Source organism: Nicotiana tomentosiformis, chromosome 5, assembly GCF_000390325.3.
Source record: "Nicotiana tomentosiformis chromosome 5, ASM39032v3, whole genome shotgun sequence".
Taxonomy (NCBI): Eukaryota; Viridiplantae; Streptophyta; class Magnoliopsida; order Solanales; family Solanaceae; genus Nicotiana; species Nicotiana tomentosiformis.
Genome location: NC_090816.1, coordinates 129,514,091 through 129,536,145, shown reverse-complemented (window position 1 = coordinate 129,536,145; position 22,055 = coordinate 129,514,091). Strand labels below are relative to the sequence as shown.

The 22,055-nt window shown below is 40.5% G+C and overlaps 2 long non-coding RNA genes across 2 annotated transcripts; both read left to right on the top strand.

Annotated features, from left to right (window-relative positions):
- The first annotated feature begins 906 nt into the window (after positions 1-906).
- Positions 907-20,318, top strand: LOC138891662 (uncharacterized). The gene is made up of 2 exons (XR_011408021.1): positions 907-1,867; positions 20,232-20,318. It is a non-coding gene; the product is annotated as an uncharacterized lncRNA (long non-coding RNA).
- On the top strand, positions 19,270-20,172 carry LOC108943502 (uncharacterized). The gene is made up of 2 exons (XR_001967431.3): positions 19,270-19,570; positions 19,613-20,172. It is a non-coding gene; the product is annotated as an uncharacterized lncRNA (long non-coding RNA).
- Positions 20,319-22,055: the final 1,737 nt, after the last annotated feature.

Below are 22,055 nucleotides of genomic sequence, written 5' to 3'. Positions count from 1 at the left end.
ATATCGGGGCCATTTGGCCCTTGTAAAAGAATTTTTGGTAAATATATACAAGGCTTTCTTTCCCTTTCAGCTTTCAGATTTTTCCTTTGTTTTTTCATTTGTATTCGCAAAAAGTCGAAATGCCTTAGTATGAAATAAGTAGGTTATGTTTGAAGGTTCGAACAAACCTTGCCTTTAATGTTACTTTATGTTAAGGTATTGTAGGGATTCGGTGTTACCGAAATCTTTTTCCTAAAATAGTTTAGGGTTGCAGCTTACTGAGGGTAGCTTTTAGAACCGGTTATGAAATTTTTTTCAAAGTCCTAGTTTTAATTACGGGTCTCAGACGTCTCTAAGCCGTGCTAATATGGCCGTAGCCTTTTAGTTCGGGAGCCGCCCATCAGACATGCTTTCCCGAGTTATCCAGGCTTGCCCAAGATAACAGTCCCCGAGCGGGGATAGTCGTGGCCTTTAAAATTCGGGGGTTGCCAAATAGGTCTTATGCCCCAGAGGTCTAGTAGCTTGGGCCGTCCGAATTTTCGGTCGGCAATCCCTGTGAGCACCTAATGTTTTATCATATTTGGAGTTTTTATCACTTTCAGTATTTAAATATTTTTTAAGTTTAATCTTGATATTTTAGCTTGTATTTCACCTTTTTATAGGTTTTATTTGATAAAATTGAAAATCACAAAAAGAAAAGAATATTTAATTCGGACTAGTTCTCCAAAAGTCTTGCTTTGCTCAAATATCCAAATCATGACCTAAATTGGGCAAAACCTGAACCCAATAGCCAAAAGTCCAATTTTTCTCAACCCTCTAGCCCAATTCCATACCCACTAGATCTGAGCCCAATACCCTTTAAGCCCACCAAAAACTTAATCCCATAACTATAGTCTCATCCCCCACTTCCCTAAAAAGGAAGATCAACTCAAAACTTAAGAAAAAAAAATGAGGAGAGCGAGCAGCCCCACATACAGAACAAAAATTGGTCGACCACCCATTTCCTCCATTGAAGCACTCTCTCTTTCACTTTGAGAGAACCGACCATTCCTTCGCTTTTTCTGAGAGCGCTCATCTCTCCCCTCATTTTAAAGGGAACAACTGCAACAACACCAACACAACAGCCAAGATACTCATTTTTTTTTTCCAACTTAGCGTGGCCATGAAAATTAGTAAAAACCTCCCAAACTCCAGCTCTTAAAACCAGCAAACCCCAGCTCATAACTAAGGTAAAAACCCCTTCAAAATGACTCCGAAATTGCCGCTACAGTGAAGTTGCACTAGAGTTCCGTCTGTCGAGTTCGCCGCCGTCGTTGGAGTCTCGGTCATGGTTCTGTGATTCAGTGGTCATCGGCTCTTTGTCGGAGCTTTTCTCTGTTGCTATACAATTTGCTTTGAAAATAATTTTATCAAAAGGTCCACCTCTCAAACTTGTTCTTAAATTCATACATTATAGTTAATTTTAATAAATGTTAAATCAAGTTTATGATTATTTTGTGATGGAATGCCTTTTATTTAGTTTAATGTATTATTTCTATGATGCCTACTGGATTTGGTGTGTTGTGGCATTAATTTAATTGGTTATGCAACATTGGTACTCTATTTAGTTTGATGAGAAGGCTGCCTATTTGTGAACTTAGTTGCCAACGAAATATATTTCTTTATGAACATAAAATTTCTTAATTGAGTTGGGATGAATCCGTTGGAGCTTAAAGATCATTTCCTATGGACGTTCACTAGCTCTTGATATGATTTCAGACGTATTATCATTGTTCTCTAGTATCTTTTGAGGCAATGGAGTTACTAAGAGTTATTACTATTCGCTTTGCTTGATTTGTTGTCACACTAGCTTTGGATGTCATTACTTTATCTGATCTTAAAATGCTTAGTGTTTTGTTGCTGTAACAACAACAACAACAACAACAACACCAACAACCCAGTATAATCCCACTCGTGGGGTTTGGGGAGGGTAGTGTATACGCAGACCTTACCCCTACCATGAGGTAGAGAGGCTGTTTTCAATAGACCCTCGGCATCCTTCCCTCCATGAACTCCCCACCTTGTTTTGTTGCTGTAAAATGGTTTTAAATACAAAACGTTTGGTTAGCTCTTTCCTCTCTAATGTTTTTGTTTTGCAATCCTCGTCAATTGTATGTCTTAATATATTTTCCATCAATTACCCTTGGCACTGCTGGTTAAATTGTGGCGCTAATCCCTTTAGCTGAATCAAAAAGCTTTTCTTTTTCCATCAATTACACTCGCAGTTTGCTTTAGACACGATTAATAAATCATCGTGACTATGGGTACGGTACCCGTGGCATGATCACGATACGTAAATCCCAATTAGAGTGTGCGTTTCACATGACTCGACCAGAACTTCGAAGAATAATAAAAATTAACATGTTGTGAATCGTGAGTGCATTTCACGTGGCGCGATTCGCAATGTATACAAAAATAAACGAGTGCGCGACATCGCAAATTGTTCAAATAAATTTCATAAATACTAAAAGCGGTTAAACAGTAAAAATGCACAATATATTTCAAATATATATTAATTCAGATAATTAGGGCAATTATTAATAGTTGAGCGACCGTGCTAAAATCACGAAACTCGGGAGTGCCTCACACTTTCTTCTGGGTTAACAGAATTTCTTACCCGGTCTTCTATGTCCGCAGACCATAAATAAGAGTTAATTTTTCTTGATTTGGGATTCTAACATAAACCGGTGACTTGGGACACCATAAATTATTCCAAGTGGTGACTCTGAATCAAATAAATAATCTCATTTCGAATAATGTCACTTTAATTGGAAAAACTCCCCATTCTTCGAAAAAATGAGGTGTGACAGCTCTAGTGACTCTGCTGGGACAAGAACCCAGAACTTCTGATTCAGGGTCAGAATTCGAGCTTAGAATAATTGTTATGCTTGGCTTTCTTGTGATTGTCTCATATTACATGTTTGGGCCTAATGTGCTAATTGCCGCTCTTTACCGCTTTGATATTCCCGTGAACTGTATATAAAATTGTTACGACACCCTTATTCTCTCTCAGACTTCTAAATCTTCTATGAAGCATGCGCTTCGCATGGCTTCTTTTCTGTTAGATTCATACCCCTAAGTTTAGAACGAGGATCAGACAAGTTGCAAATCCGGTTAAGCTTCTGTATTCCCGGTACGCTGCCCCTCATCGGCTCGAGTTGTCCTCTCGGGTAAGCCTTATCTAGAACTCCAAATCGTAAGGTTTAAACTTAGAAGAACAAAGCCTCATGTTGAATCCCTTGCATCATGTGCATTTGACTTTGGGGACTCAACATAGGGGTTGGGTCCGTCTAGGACAAGTGTACCCCCAAATAAAAAGACCATCCTGATGCATCTTACGTGCTACTTGCTGCATTTGTTTGTTCTGGTTTGCATGAAGACTCGCTTCTAGAATAGGGAAAGAAAATCAATAAAAACAGGAGAGAGAAAATTGACCCGATTCCTGAAAATCCCGGTATTTGAAAAAAAGGAGAATAAGATCTTGAAACTCTGTCGAATTTTTAGAAGGTTGTCACAAATTAGTCCAAATTTTCAAAAATGACATTGTCCCTCGGTCCTGAAAAACTGACCGAACTACGTGGGTCTGATTCTCACCGTATGTGAGATACGTAGGCAAACCTCATCGGTTCAGGCCCCAATTTTAAAAAATCCAAAAATATTTTTCTTTTATTCATTCTTTGGAAGTCTTTCCTTAGAAAATCCCAAATAAAAGAAATTTTAAAACCAAAAAAAAATCTTTCTTTATAGAAGTCTTTTATTCGAAAAAAGAAACAAATCAAATCAAAATCCAAAAATATTTTCTACCTTTTTAGAAGTCTTTCTCCCATAAATCCAAAAAAAATCCAAAAAATATTTTCTTTCTTTTCAAATATTCTCAAAAAAACAAAAAAAACAAACAAACAAATCAAATTCCAAAAATATTTTCTTTCTTCTTTATAAGTCTTTCTTTCGGAAATTAAAAAAAATCAAAATCCAAAAAAAAAAGAGTTAGTTTATTTCCTTTATTTTTGATCTTTCCGAACTACGCAAGATCTGTTCATGTTCTCACATGATACGTAGGCAACCCACATCAGGTTCGATCGAATGGTTTAAAAAAAAGAAAAAAAGAGAAAAGAAAGAAAAAAAAAAAAGAAAAAGGAAGAAAGAAAATGTCCATTCTAACATGTTTGTTGTTTTGAAATAAAACCTAGTTAAAGGTGGTCGGTTTGTTGGTTTTCAATAGCGAGTCCAGGATCCCTCGGAAGGAACAAGAACCACTATTGTTGATCCAACTAAGGCCACGAAAAGGCAAGTAGACAAGGTGGTGATAAAAATGGAGGCAAATGTTGGCTAACTTTTACCAGTTTTAAGCAACAGGACATGATCTGCTTGGATGATCTGTGTAACGATCTGACCGGTCATTTTGAGAGTAATAGCCCTGATCCCCTATTAACTGCTTTCCCCAAAAAAATTTCTGCTATTTTGACTTGCCGGGATGATCGGTATTGAGTTTCGAAGTATTTTGGGACACTTAGTCCCTAAATGAGAGCTTACGCCTTAGGATTTGGATCGTAGTCGAAACTGTGTGAAGACGACTTCGGAATGGAATTCTGTCAGTTCCGTTAGCCCTGTTAGGTTATTTTGGGTTTAAGAGCATGTACGGATTGTATTTTGGAGGTTCGTGGCTCATTTAGGCTTGAATGGCGAAAGTCGAATTTTTGGAGTTTTGGCATGGTAGTGAAATTTTTGATATCAGGGTCGTTTTTCGATTTCGAAAGCTGGAATGGGTCCATAATGTTGATTATGACTTGTGCGCAAAATTTGAGGTCAATCGGACGTGATTTGATAGGTTTCGGCATCGGTTGTAGAATTTTGAAGTTTCAAGTTCTTTAAGTTTGAATTGGAGGGTGATTCATGATTTTAGCGTTGTTTGATGTGATTTGAGAGCTCGACTAAGTACTTATGGTATTTTAGGATTAGTTTGTATATTTGGTCGAGGTCCCGGGGGCCTCGGGTGTGTTTCGGATGCTCAACGAGTCATCTTTGGACTTAGAGAAGTGGCAGATTTTCTGGTGTTTTATTGCAGAAAAATCCTTCATCGCGTTCGCGAGAGGTGCCTCGCGATCATGTAGTGTATCTGGGAAATGCAGCGAAGTTTTTCTTCACGTTCACGATGTTGTTCCCGCGTTCGTGAAGGTGTGGGACCTTAAGCCTACGCGTTCGCGATATGGTCCTCGCGTTCGCGTAGAGGAACGGGGCAGAGGAAGATTCGGGCATTAAGCCTACGCGTTCGCGAAAAGAGGTTACCGCGTTTGTGAGGGGTCCGTCAGTGGAAGGTACGCGTTCACGAGAGTCCCCTTGCGTTCGTGAAGGAGGAAATTTTGGCCAGTGGAAGATTGTTCATCGCGTTCGCGAAGAAGAACGCACCTAGGCATAATTTAAGGTTCAAAAACGAGGGTTGAGTTCATAACACAAAATTTTGATTGAGAGCTTGGTAGAAGGCGAAATTTGGAGAGATTTTCGGAGGAAGTTTTTGGGTAATGATTCCTAACTCCTTTATGGTTATATTTCACTAATCTATGGTTGATTTCATCATTTAATTTTGGATTTGGGGTGAAAAATTGAGAAAGATTCTTAGGCCGAATTTTGGGGTTTTGATCGAGATTTTGGTATCGGATTTGAGCAATTTTGGCAAGAGTAAACTCGTGAGTGAATGGGTGTTCGTATTTTGCGACTTTTACTCGATTCCGAGACGTGGGCCCGGGGTGACTTTTTGGGCATTTTTCCTAATTTCACGCTTTAGCTTCGAATTAATTAGCTAAATTAGTTACTCGTAGTTATATTTATATTATGCAATTTATTTGAATAGATTAGGGCCATTTGGAGTCGGATACTCGTGGCAAGAACATGTTATCGAGGTGATTTGAGCGGTTTGAGGTACGTGGCTTGCCTAACCTTGTGTTGGAAACTTCCCCCTTAGGATATCTTGATATTATTTGGTGTGTGGGCGCCGTGTACGTGAGGTGACGAGTACGTACACAGGCTATTATTGCAAAAATCCTGTCTAACCTTTTGATATCATAAATTACTTCTCTTATTAAGTCGTACTAATATGTTTAATTGTGTAGTTTAGACTAGAAAAGCATATTTACGTGTTTTAACTGCCTAATTGACATTCTGTGAGTCATGTTTAGCTAAGTCCTTATTTGCCTTATCTGTGTCCAGTATAAACTGTACAACTTGATGTCATACCTATAATTTCATCTTGCGTTGCATATTTACTTTGGGACTACAAACGTATTCCGGGAGATCCCCTTGTACTGCATATTTACTTTGGGACTACGGACGTATTCCGGGAGATCCCCCAGCATTGGGACTACGGACGTATTCGGGAGATCCCCCTGTACTGCATATTTATTTTGGGACTACAGACGTATTCCGGGAGATCCCCATGTACTGTATATTTACTTTGGGACTACGGACGTATTCCGGGAGATCCCCCTGTACTGCATATTCATTTGAAACTACGGGACGGTATCCCGAGAGATTTTCCCACTGTGTTTACCTTATTTTAAGCCGAGGGCTCCATTAACTGTTAAATTTTTGAGAATTTCTTTAATTATGTTACCGTAAATTTTACTTATATCTTTTACTGTTTAATTTATTATATTTCCTCCGGTAGGGCCTTGACCTGACCTCGTCACTACTCGACCGAGGTTAGGCTTGGCACTTACTGGGTACCATGGTGGTGTACTCATGCCTTTCCCTGCACATGTTTTTTGTGCAGATCCAGGTGCGAGCTATCAGCCTCGGGGTTAGTACATGCTGCTGATTCTAGGAGACTTCAAGGTACTTCTACTTGCGTCCGCAGATCTTCGGAGTCCCCTTCTACTCCCTCGCCTAGATACTTTTTTTATAATCTTCAGACATTTGTATAGAGCTACATAGATTACAGCAGCTTGTGATTTAGTGATATTCCGGGTCTTGAGAAATTATTTTGTATATGTCGAGTGGTACTACTCTTGGCTATTTATAATATGTTGTTTATCTTTAAAATATTGTGTTTCTTTATATTTTTGCAATATTAGGCTTACCTAGTCGTAAAGACTAGGTGCCATCACGACACCTTACGGAGGGATAATTTGGGGTCGTGACAAGTTGGTATCAGAGCACTAGGTTCATAGGAGTCGCGATTCATAAGCCGGTTTATTAGAATCTCGCAGATCGGTGCGGAGACGTCCGTACTTATCTTCGGGAGGCTATGTAACTATTAAGAACAGTCATATTTCTTGATTTCCTTGTCGTGCGAGTTATTGACACCAGAAATTCTAAGATTCTATTCTATTCTTTCTCACAGATAGTGAGGACCCGTACTGGGAGGAGCGACGATCAGGCACCCGAGCTCCCTGCCAGAGCCGCCAGAGGCCGAGATCGGGGTAAAGGATGACCACGCGGTGCAGCCCAAGCACCTGCGAGAGCTGCGTCAGAGGAGCCCCCAGCAGCTCCAGCTGGAGGGCCAGCACCGGAGATCCCTATTGCTACTCCAGCCCTCCCAGAGACTTTAGCTCAGTTCTTGAGCATGTTCAGCACTCTAGCTCAGGCTGGACTATTTCCGATAGCTCCCGCTACATCTCAGATCGGGGGAGGGCACAGACTCCCGCATCCCGCACTCCTGAGCAGAGGGTTCAGGTTGATCAGGCCCTAGAGTATATTCCTATGCCCCAGTGGATCCGGTTCAGCATGAGATCAGGGTAGCTGCTTCTGAGGCAGAGCAGCTCAGACTTGAGAGGTACAAGAAGTACCACCCACCTACTTTCAGTGGACTAGCTTCATATGATGCTCTAGGCTTTCTTGAGGAGTGTCATCGTATTCTCCGTACTATGGAAATTGTGGAGATGAGTGGGGTTTCTTTCACCGCTTTCCAGCTGAGGGGAGCATCATATCAGTGGTGGCGTGCCTATAAGCTGAGTAGTCTGGACGAGGCAGCCTCACTCACTTGGACTCAGTTTTCAGAGATTTTCTTGCGTGAGTATGTTCCTTAGAGCCTCAGGGATGCTTGGCACACAGAGTTTGAGCGGTTGCGTCAGGGTGCTATGACTGTGTCGGAGTATGCAGTCCGTTTCAGTGAGTTAGCTCGCCATGCGCCGGCTTGGGTTGCTACAGTCAGAGAGAGGGTTCGTTGCTTCATTGAGGGACTCCACCCAGTATTCGGACCAGTATGGCTAGGGAGTTAGAGATGGACATCACTTATCAACAGGCAGTGAGTATTGCCAGGAGGGTGGAGGGCATGTTTGCCCGGGACAAAGAGGAGAGAGAGGCCAAGAGGTCTCGAGAGACTGGTCATTATTCAGGAGCTCGTGCACCAGCAGCACGCTATGGTAGGGGTTTTGTGAGTCACCCTGTTCATTCAGCTCTTCCAGCAGCCAGCGGTGTTCCAACTCCTCTTAGACCTCAGGAGCCCTATTATGTACTGCCAGTATCCAGTATGCCTCTTACTCGAGGTGCTATTACCGGCCAGTCCAGCAGGCCAGGTCTGAGTCAGTCTCAGCCGTCGCGTCCTCCGAGAGGTTGTTTTGAGTGTGGTGACACTCGTCACCTGGTTAGAGATTGCCCCAGATCCAGGAGGGGTGCACCTCCACAAATTTATCAGACTCCACGTGCTCCACCGGGTCCTCCGGCCATTCTTCCAGCACCAGCTACCACCCTACCTCCTCAGCCAGCTCGATATGGAGGTCGAGGAGGTCGAGTTCGCCCTAGAGGGGGAGGCCAGGCTAGGTACTATGCCCTTCCAGCCCGTTCAGAGGTTGTTGCTTTAGATTCAGTCATCATAGGTATCGTCCCTGCCAGTCATAGGGATGTATCAGTATTATTTGACCGAGGCTCTACGTATTCATATGTGTCTTCTTATTTTGCTCCACATTTAGGGATATCTCGGGATTCTTTGAGTTCCCCTATTTATGTATCTATTCTTGTGGGAGATTCTCTCATTGTGGACCGCGTATATCGGTCGTGTTTGATTGCTCTTAGTGGTTTTGAGACCATAGCCGATTTGTTATTATTCAGTATGGTAGATTTTGATGTTATCTTGGGCATGGACTGGTTGTCGCCTCATTATGCTATTCTTGATTGTCACGCTAAGACTGTAATGCTGGCTATGCCTGGTTTGCTGAGATTAGAGTGGAGAGGTACCTTAGAGTATACTCCCTACAGGGTTATTTCATTTCTTAAGGCTCAGCGAATGGTTGAGAAGGGGTGTGATGCGTATTTGGCCTATGTGAGAGACGTCAGTATTGATACCCCTACAGTCGAGTCGGTTCCAGTAGTGAAGGACTTCCCAGATATGTTTCCAGCTGATCTTCCGGGCATGCCGCCCGACAGAGATATTGATTTTGGCATTGATTTGTTGCCGGGAACTCAGCCCATATCTATTCCTCCATACCGTATGGCTCCTCCTGAGTTGAAGGAGTTAAAGGAGCAGTTGCAGAAGTTGCTTGATAAGGGTTTCATCAGGCCCAGTGTATCACCTTGGGGTGCTCCGGTCTTATTTGTGAAGAAGAAGGATGGTTCTATGCGTATGTATATTGATTATCGGCAGCTGAACAAGGTTACAGTGAAGAACAGGTATCCTTTGCCTCGCATTGATGATTTCTTTGATCAGTTATAGGGTGCCAGGGTGTTTACCAAGATTGACTTGCGTTCTGGCTTTCATCAGTTGAAGATTCGGGAGCCGGATATCCCGAAGACTGCTTTCAGGACCAGATATGGTCACTATGAGTTTCTTGTCATGTCATTTGGGCTGACCAATGCCCCAGCAGCCTTTATGCATTTGATGCACAGTGTATTCCGGCCTTATCTTGATTCGTTCGTCATTATGTTTATTGACGACATCCTAGTATATTCCCGATCTCGGGAAGATCATGAGCAGCACCTGAGGACCATGCTTCAGACTTTGAGGGAGAAGAGGTTGTATGCAAAAGAGGTTGTATGCAAAATTTTCTAAGTATCAATTCTGGCTTAATTTAATGGCATTCTTGGGCCACATAGTGTCTTGTGATGGGATCAAGGTAGATCCGAAGAAGGTGGAGGTAGTGCAGAGTTAGCCTAGACCGTCATCAGCTACGGAGATCCACATTTTTCTTGGTTTGGCGGGGTATTACCGTCGCTTTGTGGAGGGATTTTCATCCATTGCAGCACCTATGACTAGGCTGACCCAGAAGGGTGCTCTGTTCAGGTGGACCGAGGAGTGTGAGCAGAGCTTTCAGAAGCTCAAGACATCTTTGACTACAACCCCAGTATTAGTATTGCCTACAGGTTCATGGTCCTACACTGTCTATTGTGATGCCTTGAGGATTGGCCTTGGAGCGGTATTGATGCAGGACGGTAGGGTGATTGCCTACGTGTCTCGATAGTTGAAGGTGCATGAAAAGAATTATCCAGTTCATGATCTCGAGTTAGCAGCTATTGTTCACGCCCTGAAGATCTGGCGTCATTATTTGTGCGGTGTTCCCTGTGAGATTTACACTGACCACCGGAGTTTGTAGTACTTGTCCAGGCAGAAGGACCTTAATTTGCATCAGCGTATGTAGTTGGAGCTACTTAAAGACTATAATATCACTATATTGTACCACCCGGGGAAGGCCAACGTAGTGGCCGACGCCTTGAGTCGCCGGGCAGAGAGTTTGGGGAGTTTGGCATATCTTCCGGCAGCTGAGAGGCCCTTAGCCTTGGATGTTCAGGCCTTAGACAACCAGTTCATGAGATTGGATATTTCAGAGCCTAGCCGGGTATTAGCTTGTATGGTTGCTCGGTCTTCTCTTTATGACCATATCAGGGAGCGCCAGTATGATGATCCTCATCTTCTAGTTCTTCAGGACTGGGTTCGGCTAGGTGATGCCAGAGATGTGACTATTGGTGATGACAGTGTGATGAGGATGCAAGGCCAGATCTGTGTGCCCAATGCAGATGGGCTTCGGGAGTTGATTCTTGAGGAGGCCCATAGCTCACGGTACTCCATTCATCCGGGTGCCGCGACGATGTACCAGGACTTGAGGAAGCACTATTGGTGGAGAAGAATGAAAAAGGATATAGTTGGGTTTGTAGCCAAGTGTCTCAACTGTCAGCAGGTTAAATATGAGCACCAGAGGCCGGGTGGATTACTTCAGAGGTTAGAGATCCCACAGTGGAAGTGGGAGCGGATCACCATGGACTTTGTAGTTGGACTTCCACGGACTTTGAGAAGGTTCGATGCTATTTGGGTGATCGTGGATCGGCTGACCAAGTCAGCTCATTTTATTCCAGTGTTGACCACTTATTCTTCTGAGAGGTTGGCTGAGATTTATATCAGAGAGATTGTCCGCCTTCATGGTATTCCAGTATCCATCATTTTAGACAGAGGTACACAGTTCACATCACTGTTTTGGAGAGCCGTACATCAGGAGTTGGGTACTAGGGTGGAGTTGAGCATAACCTTTCACCCTCAGACGGACGGGCAGTCCGAGTGCACGATTCAGATTCTTGAGGATATGCTCCGTGCCTGTGTGATGGAGTTCGGAGAGTCATGTGACCAATACTTGCCACTTGTAGAGTTTGCTTACAACAACAGTTACCAGTCCAGCATTCAGATGGCACTGTATGAGGCCTTGCATGGCAGCGTGTCCGGATTGTGTTTTGGAGGTTCGTAGCTGATTTAGGCTTGAAATGGCGAAAGTCGAATTTTTGGAGTTTTGGGCCGGTAGTGAAAATTTTTGATATCGGGGTTGTTTTCCAATTCCGGAAGTTAAAGTGGGTTTGTAATGTTGATTATGACTTGTGCACAAAATTTGAGGTCAATCGGACGTGATTTGTTAGGTTTCGGCATCGGTTGTAGAATTTTGAAGTTTTAAGTTCTTTAAGTTTGAATTGGAGGGTGATTCTTGATTTTAGCATTGTTTGATGTTATTTGAGAGCTCAACTAAGTTCGTATGGTATTTTAGGATTGGTTGGTATGTTTGGTCGAGGTCCCGGGGGCCTCGGGTGTGTTTCGGATGCTCAACGAGTCATCTTTGGACTTAGAGAAGTGGCAGATTTTCTGGTGTTTTATTGTAGAAAAATCCTTCATAGCGTTCGCGAGAGGTGCCTCGCGATCGCGTAGTGCATATGGGAAAGGCAGCGAAGTTGTTCTTCGCATTCGCGATGTTGTTCCCGCATTCGCGAAGGTGTGGGACCTTAAGCCTATGCGTTCGCGATATGGTCCTCGCGTTCGCGTAGAGGAACGAGGCAGAGGAAGCTTCGGGCATTAAGCTTATGCGTTCGCGAAGAGGTTCCCGCGTTCGCGAGGGGTCCGTCAGTGGAAGGTACGCGTTCGCGAGAATCCCCTTGCGTTCGCGAAGGAGGAATTTTGGGCCAGTGGAAGATTGTTCATCGCGTTCGCGATCGTGATGTCGCGTTCGCGAAGAAGAACGCACCTAGGCATAATTTAAGGTTCAAAAACGAGGGTTGAGTTCATAACACAAAAATTTGATTGAGAGCTTGGTAGAAGGTGAAATTTGGAGAGATTTTCGGAGGAAGTTTTTAGGTAATGATTCCTAACTCCTTTATGGTTATATTCCACTAATCTATGATTGATTTCATCATTTAATTTTGGATTTGTGGCGAAAATTGAGAAAGATTCTTAGGCCGAATTTTGGGATTTTGATCGAGATTTTGGTATCGGATTTGAGCAATTTTGGCACGAGTAAACTCGTGAGTGAATGGGTATTCGTATTTTGTGACTTTTACCCGATTTTGAGATGTGGGCCCGGGGTGACTTTTTGGGCGTTTTTCCTAATTTCACGCTTTAGCTTCGAATTAATTAGCTAAATTAGTTACTCGTAGTTATATTTACATTATGAAATTTATTTGAATAGATTCGGGCTATTTGGAGTCGGATACTCATGGCAAGAACATGTTATCGAGGTGATTTGAGTGGTTCGAGGTAAGTGGCTTGTCTAACCTTGTGTTGAGGACTTCCCCCTTAGGATATCTTGATATTATTTGGTGTGTGGGCGCCGTGTACGTGAGGTGACGAGTACGTACACAGGCTATTATTGCAAAAAATCTATTTAACCTTTTTAAATCATAAATTGCTTCTCTTATTAAGTCATACTAATATGTTTAATTGTGTAGTTTAGACTAGAAAAGCATGTTTACGTGTTTTAACTACCTAATTGACATTCTGTGCGTCATGTTTAGCTAAGTCCTTATTTGCCTTATCTGTGTCCAGTATAAACTGTATAACATGATGTCATACCTGTAATTTCATCTTGCGTTGCATATTTACTTTGGGACTACAAACGTATTCCGGGAAATCCCCTTGTACTGCATATTTACTTTGGGACTACGGACGTATTCCAGGAGATCCCCCAGCACTGCATATTTACTTTGGGACTACGGACGCATTCCGGGAGATCCCCCTATACTGCATATTTATTTTGGGACTACGGACGTATTCCGGGAGATCCCCATTTACTGCATATTTACTTTGGGACTACGGACGTATTCCGGGAGATCTCCCTGTACTGCATATTCATTTGAAACTACGGGACGGTATCCCGAGAGATTTTCCCACTTTGTTTACCTTATTTTAAGCCGAGGGCTCCCTTAACTGTTAAATTTTCGAGAATTTCTTTAACTATTTTACCGTAAATTTCACTTATATCTTTTACTGTTTAATTTATTATATTTACTCCGGTAGGGCCTTGACCTGACCTCGTCACTACTCGACTGAGGTTAGGCTTGGCACTTACTGGGTACCATGGTGGTGTACTCATGCCCTTCCCTGCACATGTTTTTGTGTGCAGATCCAGGTGCGAGCTATCAACCTCGGGGTTAGTACATGCTGCTGATTCAAGGAGACTTCAAGGTACTTCTGCTTGCGTCCGCAGATCTTCGGAGTCCCCTTTTACTCCCTCGCCTAGATACTTTCTTTATTATCTTCAGACTTTTGTATAGAGCTACATAGATTACAGCAGCTTGTGATTTAGTGATATTCCGGGTCTTGAGAAATTATTTTGTATATGTCGAGTGGTACTACTCTTGGCTATTTATAATATGTTGTTTATCTTTAAAATATTGTATTTCTTTATATTTTTTGCAATATTAGGCTTACCTAGTCGTAAAGACTAGGTTCCATCAGGACACCTTACGGAGAGATAATTTGGGGTCGTGACAAGTGTGATGATAGGGAGCCGTGAGAATTCTTCCAAGTCCTTTGGCAAATTAGTTACTGTGAAAATTCCCATGTTATAAGTCCTAAAATCCGATAGCCCAATGGGGCGCGGTTTGATCAAAAGTCAAAATTTGAGTGCTGAATCAAAAACAATAAAAGGATTGAGTGTCGTAGTAGTGCTGATGTGCAAATTTGTGGCTAAATATCGCTTAGCAACTTGAAAGTCACTCATCTTTTAGCCAGGGAGGAGTCTTGGTAACTTATTTTGTCGTCTTTTCTGTTATCTGGGTTATCCAGGGTTGTAAATCATATTTCAGTTTGTTTGTCTTGTCGTCAAATCATTCTATCCGTTATTCAATGAAATACAGTTTGTCCTTTTGTGTCATTCTATGCTTAGTTCTTTTGCCGCTAGTTCTAGTGACATGATATGCATGCGAAAATTTTGGCAAGATCTTAGAAAACTAATTTAGTCTTGAACTAGATAACTGAGAACAAGGCACTTTTGAGGATGAGTAAAGAGTCGAAACACTTTGAAATTAAACTCGAGAAACACTCACGTGGAACTAGAATAGTCATACCCCTGGAGGTTAATGATCTTTACCTTCAAATCATTATTGAATATCGGGTTTCAAAAAGAATCAATTAAAGTTTGGGGGAAGTTTGACATTAATGGATGGAAAGTGTCTCTCGAGCACGACACGTCATGATCCAACTGTTAAAAATTGCACTAGACAAGACCAAGAAAGTAGATATGTTCATCTATACTATGATCGCAAAAGGATACTATGCTTGGCGTTCTCGGGGCTTTGAGGCCCCTTTTCTGCTACTTAAATACTTTATACCCTTTGTTACTCCTTTTGAGCCTGTGGTATTTTCTTTGACCACCCTCTTTTGTAATCAAGTTTAGAGTCAAAAATTCAAAATCAAAAAATGAAAAAAAAATACATGCTCGGCAACACTTAGAAGTTCAAGTGAAAAAAGAAAAGAAAAGAACATTCAAAGGTCCATGCCCCCAGGAGATAGAAGTTGGGGCAACTTGTTTTGAAAAAAAAACAAAAAAGGAAAAAAAGACAGAGAAACAGAAAGAGAGATGAAAAAATAGTCAGCTGAGATGTTTGAACTACGTTTGACATGATTCCTTAAAAAAAGGATACGTAGGCAGCCTTACACGGTTCGATCTAACCAAATAAGAATTTTAAAAAAATCCCTAGTATCTTAAACTGGGGCAAAGATTTTATTTCAGCTTTTGAAAGAGTCGATTCCAAGAGTTGTAAGTCTATAACCTCCTCATTTTGAGTCTACTTTGAGCCTTCATGTCGTCCCTTCTTTCCAACCATATCCAAAACCTTCCGAATAAATACCTCCTGACCAGCCTTCAAGAATGCCAAGGGACGCATGCAATGAGCAGCAGTTTTCACACGACATAGAACACTGTCAAGTTGCTCACAAGAGAAAAAAAAAGGAAAGAAAAAGAAAAAGAAAAAATAAGAGAGTCTTACTAGTGAAAATCCTCATGGGCACTGTAAGGCGACGGTAAGTAGAGAAAATAAATGAGAGAGTCTTGTTGGCGAAAATCCCTCGGGGCACCACTAGTCGAAGGTGAGTCGTGAGTCTGATGCAAATAATTGGCACAAAGATGCTCGATTTCAAAGCTCGAAGGAGTGACAAGAGAAAATGTTAGAGTGATTTGAAAGATCAGACCGCTAAGTCTAAAATGCATGTCATGATCATTAAGGCTAGCTGCCACAAAAAAAATCTTCCTCTTTTCCTTCCCGACAGGGGCATTTCTTGTTAATATTGTTTCTTCGCATCATTGTGTCCTTGGCTCTAAGTCAGTCCTTGTCAAAACAAGCGAGAAAAGATTTCAAAATCTGCTACCTGCTTTTCAGTTGCACAAAGTAAATTTGGCCAACACACTCAGTTGTTACATCCAACATGTCTTGAGGATTCGTGCAATACGAAAGTTTCCCCCAAAAGACTCTTGTCAGCCTACTTGGCTAAAGTAAGCAAAGATAACCTCAAGGTTAATTAGGGACTCTGTAGTACCGAATGAGGACTATGAAGTATGCACATCGTGCAAAAGGCACTTACCAGTTGTGATTCTCTCTGACAGACAAATTGCTCCAAAAGCAAAAGTCATTCAAGTTATCAGAAAAAGTTATCTAAGCAAAGAAATATCTTTTGAGATAAGGTTGATTAACCCACAAAATACAAATGGAACCGGTAGCGAAACAGTCAGTGTTGATACAGAAAGTAAAGGTCCCTTGAAAGCAACAATAGAGTCTCCCAGCAGTGCAGCCAACTACCAATGCAGTCGGTCTTCCAGAAGCGAATGGGCACAAGGCCAAGCTGCCAAAGACATCAAGGCCACAAATCGGCCACCACTTTCAAAACTGACAATTTTTTTTGTTCGAAACAGGAACAAAGCAGCGCAGGGAAAGTGTTTTAAAAAAAGAGAGAAAAAAATTAAAAAAAAAGTCGTCGAAGGGAAGTTTCTCGAAACTTTGCCTTTACTTTTCTTGCTAGTGTGCATAAAATCTTACCATTGCTCTTCACATTTTTCCTCCTATGGTAATACACCCTAGTCTGATGGATTTTCTTCCCAATAAAAATGATGAATCTTTCTCCTAAGATAAGAAAACCTAGTCTGATAATTTTTTTTCCTAAGATAGAAATCTTAGTCTGATGAATCTTTCTCCTAAGATAAGAGAACCTAGTCTGATGAATCTTTCTCCTCGGATAGAAGTCTTAGTCTGATAAATTTTTCTCCTAAGATAAGAAAATCTAGTCTGATGAATTTTCTCCTGGGATAGAAATCTTAGTCTAATGAATCTTTCTTCTAAGATAGCAAAAAAATAATCTAGTCTGATTAATCATTCTCCTCGGATAAACGTCTTAGTCTGATGAATCTTTCTCCTAAGATAACAAAAAAAAAGACCTAGTTTGATGAACTTTCTCTTAGGATCAAAATCTTAGTATGATGAATCTTTCTCCTAAGATAGAAAAAAAAAACTAGTCTGATGAATCTTTATCCTAGGATAAACGTCTTAGTCTGATGAATCTTTCTCCTAAGATAGAAAACCTAGTTTGATGAATTTTCTCCTAGGATAGAAGTCTTAGTCTGATGAATTTTTCTCCTAAGATAACATAAAATAAAAAAGACCTAGTCTGATGAATCTTTCTCCTAGGATCGAAGTCTTAGTCTGGTGAATTTTTCTCCTAAGATAAGAAAACCTAGTATGATGAATCTTTCTCCTAGGATAGAAATCTTAGTATGATGAATCTTTCTCCTAAGATAACAAAAAAAAACTAGTCTGATAAATTTTCTCCTAGGATCGAAGTCTTAGTTTGATGAATTTTTCTCCTAAGATAAGAAAACCTAGTCTGATGAATTTTCTTTTAGGATAATTAAAAAAAAGAAGCCTGGATTTAAAAAAAAGGGTCATTTGTTCATTCCCTCAGAAAATAAGCATTGGGCAATTTGTTTAAAAGAATGATTTTCTCAACAAAAAAAAATCCTTCTTGGTTCATTTTAGACATAGGGTCTCCATTTCCTAGTTGATGTTATTTTTGACATAGGGTCTACACTCCCTAGTTGATTTTATTTTAGATATAGGGTCTCCACTCCCTAGTCTTATTTTCCAACATAGGGTCTCAACTCCCTAGCTAATTTTATTCTAGACATAGGGTCTCCACTCTCTAGTCTCCTTTTCAACCTTTGTTTCCTTTTCCAACATAGGGTCTCCACTCCATAGTTGATGTCACTTTAGACGTAGGGTCTCCACTCCCTAGTTGATTTTATTTTAGACATAGGGTCTCCACTCCCTAGTTGATTTGATCTTAAATACAGGGTACACCACTCCCTGATATCTTTGCCAATATAGGGTATACCATTCCCTGAGCGCATTTTCCCAACATAAAGTACACCAATCCTTAGTTGAGACATCTTTTTGATAATAAAGGAACACCATCAAAAAATAAATCATCATGATCTTTTCAGGGTATACCATTCCTGACATTTTATTGCTTTTAATAAAGAAGTAATTTAGAATTTTGTTACATTAACTCACGAAATTTTCCTAGTAAAAATTGGGGCAAAACAATTTTGTCCGTTTGTTTATTTTGGTGTCTGAGCAGATTTTACCACGAGGCACAGGGTTCGAGACGACCAAAATAAGAAGTCTCGATCCAGAATAAAAGAATAAAAGAAAAGAAGTAAACCCAAAATGCAGAAGCAGATGAAAGATGTGAGCTGCTCAAGACATGCCTGAAGTCACGAGCACTGCATTCCCCGTTTTTATCAGAAGAAGCCGTGAAAGATGAACTAGCACCTGCAGCTAGCAAGCATCAAACTTCAAATCAAAAGTCTGCATGAAGAACCATTCAAGACTCAAAATCAATCTTCAAAAGATTTATAGATATGAATCTTGTAACTCATAGCTGATAGGTTGGTTTAGTTTCTTTAGATTTTAATTTTGATGTAATAATAGGACCACGAACCAGAGTCTCGACGGAACCTCACTCGACTCTCCAACTCATCATTCCATAATTCTCCTTGAACTACACGCGACCTGATTCTCTTATAACCCTGGATATGTATGATGTCTAAAATCAGGACTCGATTGCACCCTTTCTTTTGTTTATTTTCCCTTTTGAATAAAGATTTGGTCAAATATTAGTCACATGGATCACTTTGTCTTTTCTTGAAAACTCTTCATGTTTCCAAGAAAAGAGTACCATATTTGGAGTTTTTATCACTTTCAGTATTTAAATAGTTTTTAAGTTTAATCTTGATATTTTAGATTGTATTTTACCTTTTTATAAGTTTTATTTGATAAAATTTAAAACCACAAAAAGAAAAGAAGATTTAATTCGGACTAGTTCTCCAAAAGTCTTGCTTTGCTCAAATGTCCAAATCATGACCTAAATTGGGCAAAACCTGAACCCAATAGCCAAAAGCCCAATTTTCTCAACCCTCTAGCCCAACTCCATACCCACTAGATCTGAGCCCAATACCCTTTAAGCCCACCAAAAACCTAATCCCATAACTAGAGTCTCACCCCCCACTTCTCTAAAAAGGAAGATCAGCTAAAAACTTAAGAACAAAAGGGAGGAGAGCGAGTAGCCCCACACACAAAACAAAAATTGGTCGACCATCCATTTCCTCCATTGAAGCACTCTCTCTTTCACTTTGAGAGAACCGACCATCCCTTTGATTTTTCTGAGAGCTCTCATCTCTCCCCTCATTCTAAAGGGAACAACCGCAACAACACCAACACAACAGCCAAGATACTCATTTTTTCTCCAACTTAGCATGGCCATGAAAACTAGTAAAAATATCCCAAACTCCAGCTCTTAAAACCAGCAAAACCCCAGCTCATAACTAAGGTAAAAACCCCTTCAAAATGACTCACAAAACTGCCGCTACAGTGAAGTTGCACTAGAGTTCCGTCTGTCGAGTTCGCCACCGTCGTTGGAGTCTCGGTCATGGTTCTATGATTCAGTGGTCATCGGCTCTTTGTCGGAGCTTTTCTCTGTTGCTATACAATTTGCCTTGAATATAATTTTATTAATATGTCCACCTCTCAAACTTGTTCTTAAATTCATACATTATAGTTAATTTTAATAAATGTTAAATCAAGTTTATGCTTATTTTGTGATGGAATGCCTTTTATTTAGTTTAATGCATTGTTTCTATCATGCCTACTAGATTTGGTGTGTTGAGGCATTAATTTAATCGGTTATGCAACATTGGTACTCTATTTTGTTTGACGAGAAGGCTGCTGATTTGTGAACTTAGTTGCCAACGGAATATATTTCTTTATGAACATAAAATTGCTTAATTGACTTGGGATGAATCCGTTGGAGCTTAAAGTTAATTTCCTATGGATGTTCACCAGCTCTTGATATGATTTCAGACGTATTGTCATTGTTCTCTAGTATCTTTTGAGGCAGTGGAGTTATTAAGAGTTATTACTATTCACTTTGCTTGATTTGTTGTCACACTAGCTTTGGATGTCATTAATTTATCCGATCTTAAAATGCTTAGTGTTTTGTTACTGTAAAATGGTTTTAAATCCAGAACGTTTGGTTAGCTCTTTCCTCTCTAATGTTTTTGTTTTGCAATCCTCGTCAATTGTATGTCTTAATATATCTTCCATCAATTACCATTGGCACTGCTAGTTAAATTGTGGTGCTAATTCCTTTAGCTGAATCAGAAAGCTTTTCTTTTTCCATCAATTACACTCGTAGTTTGCTTTAGGCGCGATTAATAAATTATCGTGACTATGGGTACGGTTCCCGTGGCATGGTCACGATACGTAAATCCAATTAGAGTGTGTGTTTCACGTGACTCGACCAGAGCTTCCAATAATAATAAAAATTAATATGTTGTGAATCGCAGTTGTGTTTCACATGGCGCGATTCGCAATGTGTACAAAAATAAATGAGTGCGCGATATCGCGACTTGTTCAAACAAATTTCATAAATACTAAAAGCGGTTAAAAAGTAAAAATACACAATAGGTTTCAAATATGTATTGAATCAGATAATTAGGATAATTATTAATAGTTGAGCGACCATGCTAAAACCACGGAACTCGGGAGTGCCTCACACCTTCTCCCGGGTTAACAGAATTCCTTACACGATCTTCTGTGTCCGCAGACCATAAATAAGAGTCAATTTTTCTCGATTTGGGATTCTAAAATAAACTGGTGACTTGGAACACCATAAATTATTTCAAGTGGCGACTCTGAATCAAATAAATAATCCTATTTCGAATAATATCACTTTTATTGAAAAAAAACTCCCCATTCTTCGAAAAAATGAGGTGTGACAACTCTGGCAACTCTGCTGGGGAAAAGAACCCAGAACTTCTGGTTCAGGGTTCAAATTCGAGCTTAGAATAATTGTTATGCTTGGCTTTCTTGTGATTGTCTGATATTACATGTTTGGGCCTAATGTGCTAATTGCCGCTCTTTACCGCTTTGATATTGCCGTGAACTGTATATAAAAATATTACGACGCCCTTATTTTCTCTTAGTCTTCTAAATCTTATGTGAAGTGTGCGCTTCGCGTGGCTTATTTTCTGTTAGATTCATACCTCTAAGTTTAGAATGAGGATCGGACAAGTTGCAAAGGCGGTGAAACTTCTATATTCCTGGTACACTGCCCCCCATCGATTCGAGTTGTCCGCTCGGTAAGCCTTGTCTAGAACTCCACAACGTAAGGTTTAAACATAGAAGAACAAAATCTCATATCGGATCCCTAGTAGGTACGCTTGTTTGCATCATGTGCATTTGACTTTGGGGACTCAACATAGGGGTTGGGTCCGTCTAGGACAAGTGTACCCCAAAATAAAAAGACCATCCTGATACATCTTGCATGCTACTTGCTGCATTTGTTTGTTCTGGTTTGCATGTTGACTCGCTTCTAGAATAGAGAAAGAAAATCAAGAAAAACAGAAGAGAAAAAATTGACCCGACTCCTGAAAATCCTGGTATTTGAAAAAAAAGGAAAATAAGATCCTGAAACTCTACCGATTTTTTAGAAGGTTGTCACAAATTAGTCCAAATTTTCAAAAATGACATTTTCCCTCGGTCCTGCAAAACTGACCGAACTACGTGGGTCTGATTCTCACCGGATGTAAGATGCGTAGGCAAACCTCATCGGTTCAAGTCCCAAATTTAAAAAATCAAAAAATATTTTTATTTTATTCATTCTTTAGAAGTCTTTCCTTAGAAAATTCCAAATAAAAGAAATTTTAAAACCACAAAAAAATCTTTCTTTATAGAAGTCTTTCATTCGAAAAAAGAAACAAATTAAATCAAAATCCAAAAATATTTTCTAACTTTTTAGAAGTCTTTCTCCCATA